This window comes from Pristiophorus japonicus, unplaced genomic scaffold (assembly GCF_044704955.1).
Source record: "Pristiophorus japonicus isolate sPriJap1 unplaced genomic scaffold, sPriJap1.hap1 HAP1_SCAFFOLD_252, whole genome shotgun sequence".
NCBI classification, from domain to species: Eukaryota; Metazoa; Chordata; class Chondrichthyes; family Pristiophoridae; genus Pristiophorus; species Pristiophorus japonicus.
The window spans coordinates 593,494-598,602 of NW_027252252.1; the positions used below are offsets into that span (position 1 = coordinate 593,494).

Below are 5,109 nucleotides of genomic sequence, written 5' to 3' on the forward strand. Positions count from 1 at the left end.
TACAATATTTACGAAAGGATATACTTGCTTTGAAGGCAGTTCAGAGAAGGTTCACTGGGTTGACTCCGGAGATGAGTGGTTGACTTATGAGAAAATGTTGAGTAGGTTGGGCCTCTACTCATTGGAATTCAGAAGAATGAGAGGTGATCTTATCGAAACGTATAAGGTAATGAGGGAGCTTGATAAGGTGGATGCAGAGAGGATGGTTCCACTGGTAGGGGAGACTAGAACTAGGGGGCATAATCTCAGAATAAAGGGCCGCCCATTTAAATCTGTGATGAGGAGGAATTTCTTCTCTCAGAGGGTTGTAAATCTGTCAAACTCACTGCCTCAGAGAGCTGAGAAAGCCATGACATTAAATAAATTTAAGACAGAGATAGCTTCTTAACTGATAAGGGAATAAGGCTGATGGGGAACGGGCAGGGATGTGGACTTGAGTCCATGATCGGATCAGCCATGATCATATTAAATGGTGGAGCATGCTCCTGCTCCTCGTTCTTAAGTTCTTATGTTCTGAATAGCGACACACACAAAAATGCTTTGATCATGGTTACACCTTATCTTCACCTTTGTCAAACAGTTGGCTCGTTGGTCTCGGGCTATGATTCTCCCTTTGGAGTTGTTCATTGAAATTTACGAGGGGTCCCAGAGGAGCCCTGATATTTCTCGCAAATTTTGAAATTGCATCGAACTTTTGCAAAGAAGGACTTCCATTTCTGCAGTGCCTTTCAGGAACTCATGTCACCCCCAAAGCGCTTTAAGGCCGTTGAGTTATGTTTGAAGTGTTGTAGTTTGGCAAAAGATGTGCCCAGATCACCAAACATGAACCTCAAATCTTTGCAAAGAGTTTGGTGCAAATAATCAGGCGTCTCAGGGACTTGGACTTTCTTTGAATAAGTTCTGCTTGTATCTGCATTCAAGCTTGAAACAGCAACTGGGCTTCCATCTCACGGGACGTTTGGGGTTGATTTGCGTCGCTTTCAATCTTTGAAATTTCACCAAGCAAAGAAACGGTGAATCCAACTGTCCCTGTTAGCATTTAGTTCCTGTTTAATCACAGGAATATCCGCAGTCAGGAGCTGAAAAGGAATTCAAACCTAACACTGGCTTCGGGACAATCAGAATACTTTGTCACAGACAAAACACCGGAAGGCTGGAAGGTAGATCACACCGGTTGCGGGAGAGCTGGTTGGCGGTGACATGGAAGTGTCTGCAGTGTGCGGGACCAGACTGTTTCCATGCATCCACAATGAATGTCCCTCCATTTATTTGTGAAAAGTACCACTGAGAGTGGACAAGTTCCATACCGGTCAGAGCAATCTGAAGCTTTAACTGTCTGACACCCTGGTTTGGGATGCCTTGAACCTTATACTTCCATCAGTCTCTGTGGCGCAATGGGTTAGCGCGTTCGGCTGTTAACCGAAAGGTTGGTGGTTCGAGCCCACCCAGGGACGAAGTGTTTAACTGTTTTTCCCCGAGTATTCGGTGCCGCACAGTCCCAGGTTGTCATTGTGCTTTTTGGCTGCACGAATCTATTCCGCAAATGTTGCCAGCAGTGCTGTTATGCAGTTAGTTCCCACTCCAATATTTTATGAGCATTCAGTTCAAGTAAAACGATAACAATTTTTTACATGGATCATGTTCCTCCATTCAGCCCACTCGAAATAAATTATGTTATTGGGTTTAAAGAAACTGGTGGAAATTGATTCTATTGATACATATATAGAACTGGAACTTCGGTCTCAAGTGCTCCTCCTATCAAGAATAGACACACACACAATCAATGGTTTTACAACTGGGTCATAAACACTTACAATTTTAAACAATTCTCATACAGCGTGTAAATGAGATAGGGATAAAACTTCATCACATGTAAAGAGAAAATGAATGATTGAAGATACCACTGTTGCACAGTAATTATATTATTATTTATTTCATTCTGAAGAAGGTTATCGGCTAATTAACGGTGATGAAAAGAATTCTTACTTTTGCACGTTGGCTGCATGTCGTCAATTTTATTAGGTTTTGAATTTAAAAATGGTGTTACAAAATTTATCGCCGAGACCTGGAATCAAAGCTGTTTTTCGGTGGCATAAGAAGTGGTTTTCCCCAATAATTTAAAGATAATTTCAAAGAATCACGTGGCGTTAAATTCACATCACGGTTACGATTTGTTTCGGTGTGAAACAAGTGGATAAAAAAGGACAATCATGTTAAATAAAGAGTAAAGCTACCACTACACAGTCACATCAAAGCCTCCCAGGGCAGGTACATTACGCGTTAGACACAGTGTAAAGCTTCCTCTACATTGTCCCATCAAACTCTCCCAGGACAGGTACAGCACGTGTTAGATACAGAGTAATGCTCCCTCGACACTATCCCATCAAACCCTCTCAGGACAGATACAGCCCGTGTTAGATACTTAGCAAAACTCACTCTACACTGTCCCATCAAGCTCACCCAGGGCAGGTACAGTACGCGTTAGATACAGAGTAATGCTCCCTCTGCACTGACCCATCAACACTCCCAGGGCTGGTACAGAACGGGTTAGATACACAGTAAAGCTCCCTCAACACTGTGCCATGAAACTCTCCAAGGGCAGGTACAGCATGGGCTAAATACAGAGTAAAGATTCTTCTAAACTGTCCCATCAAACGCTCCTTGGTCAGATGCACCACGGGGTTAGATACAGAGGAAAGCTCCCTCTACAATGTCCCATCAAACTCTCAGGGCATGTACAGCACAAATTAGTTACAACATAAATCTCCCGCGACACAGCCCCATCAAACTCTTCCAGGGCAGGTGCATGTTGCATATGCAATAACTCAGCAGGTTTACTACCGTGAACTCAATCAGTTGCATCCTGACCGTACTTTTCTAGCTCTCGAACAAAGGATTAAACATGGAGGCTTTCTTTATATACAAGAGTTGCATGTGTGTGCCTGTGGCCCAATGATTTTCGACGGTCGGTCCCCCTGGTGGCAGGTAAACCCGGGCATATATACATTACAGTGCAGCACGTGTTTAAATCTCCCTCGACACTATCCCATCAAACCCTCCCAGGGTAGGCACAGCACAGGATAGATACAGAGCAAAGCTCCCACTATACTGTCCCATCAAACCATCAGGGCAGGTACAGTACGGATTAGTTACAGATCAAAGCCCCCTCTACATTGTCTCATCAAAGACTCAGAGGGCAGGTACAGACTAAAGCTTCCTCTACACTGTCACATCAAACCCTCCCAGGGCAAGTACAGCACGGGGTTAGATACAGAGTAAAGCTCCCTCTACACTGTCCCATCAATCTCTCCCAGGACAGGTACAGTATGGGTTATATACAGATTAAAGCTCCCTCTACATTGTCTCATCAAAGACTCAGAGGGCAGGTACAGACTAAAGCTTCCTCGACACTGTCCCATCAATCTCTCCCAGGGCTGGTACAGCACGGGGTTAGATACAGTGTAAAACTCCCTCTGCACTGTCCCATCAATCTCTCCCAGGACAGGTACAGCACGGGGTTAGATACAGAGTAAAGCTCCCTCTACACTGTCCCATCAATCTCTCCCAGGGCAGGTACAGCACGGGGTTAGATACAGAGTAAAGCTCCCTCTACACTGTCCCATCAATCTCTCCCAGGGCTGGTACAGCATGGGTTAGATACAGAGTAAAGCTCCCTCTACACTTTCCCATCAATCTCTCCCAGGGCTGGTACAGCACGGGTTATGTTAGCACAAATCTTTTTCTGGAAGAATCACTCGACATTCGGGGTCGGTTCCAATCCCAAAATGGCCTTTATTACACCGGCGGGGAGAGAGCCTCTGGTCCAACTCCAGGCATTCCACTCCACCGAACAAAGAAATTCATCGATATTGATATGTTTTACAACAGTTCATTACAATTACTTAGCCCATGTCAGCTGGACACAATCCAATCATAACGACTATAAATTACAAATCGATTCCACTGGGACAATGGAATTGGCCCCCAGGCACCAGGGGACTGTGTGATCACCTCATGTTTTACCTGGGGCTTATTCATGGCCTCGTGAGATTCTCCAGATCCGCTTATCTCTACTGACCTTGGGTTCTGTCTGCACCTAACCTCCTTATCCTTATACAGTCACAGGAATTTCTTTGTTCAGTATTCTACTGGGACATCTTGTCTGTGGTTTGTTGATTAAGGACGTTCTGCTGAGCTCGCTCTTTCCAGTGTTCCTGTACACGGAACTGCAGTGTCATCAGCTACCCAAAAATGTATTCAAGCTAACTGTTAGCTGAATTCCCCTAGTGCTTTGCAGAATCCCTGGCAGCCATTTTATATCTGGCTACCATTTTACACATATATATATGCAGACATATATTCAGCAGGTGCCTTTGCCTTTGCCCTACAACAATCCCCCCTTTCGGTAATGGACTAATCCTAGTCTCCTTTAACCGACAACATTATTTGTTACTCGACTTATATTTTTATGTAACACCCGGTACTTCCTGTCACAACGTGCTGGCCAGCCACGTGGTGTCAGAAGTCCCAGTTGCTTAGATCAAATTGATATAGTTCAGATTCCCCTGTCCCTCTGCTGGACAAGTCACTTTATTTACTTGAGCCCTTGTTCTGATACTCCTTTGTCGTGCATAATGCCTGCAGGATCGAAAGGCCATGACTCTCCATATTAGTGCTAAGACCAGCTGTATCCCTACCAGTATGTGTCATATTATTCCAATCCAGGGGTGGATGTTTACGTTCATGCCCCCGTCCCAGACCCTCCTCCACCAACTCTGGTTTTGTAACTCTTGGTCAGTATCCTTCTCCAGTATTTCAATCTTTGTCTGTAGTTGGTGGTAGAGTCTGACACACTGGCCTACTCTGAGTCTTAGTCCCCTTAATACTGCAACTAATTTTGGGATAGGGGCCTGCTCTGGCTCGTCATAATCCTGCAGGTGATCGTGGAGCTGATCGATGGCGTTAATGATTTTGGGCCTCGGTGTCTAACCTGGATAATGCGGGCTTGTCCTATTGTGAGGTCGCAGGGCTGTGAAGCAAAAGTTTGGTTGCGAGATCTGGCATTGTAAGCCATTGTACCCATATGAATGTGCCGTGGTAGAGACACAG

At 44.9% G+C, this 5,109-nt stretch overlaps 1 non-coding gene across 1 annotated transcript; it reads left to right on the plus strand.

Moving 5' to 3' along the window:
• Nucleotides 1-1,380: 1,380 nt before the first annotated feature.
• Nucleotides 1,381-1,454, plus strand: trnan-guu (transfer RNA asparagine (anticodon GUU)). Its single transcript has one exon. It is a non-coding gene; the product is annotated as a tRNA-Asn (tRNA).
• The last annotated feature ends 3,655 nt before the right edge of the window (nt 1,455-5,109 follow it).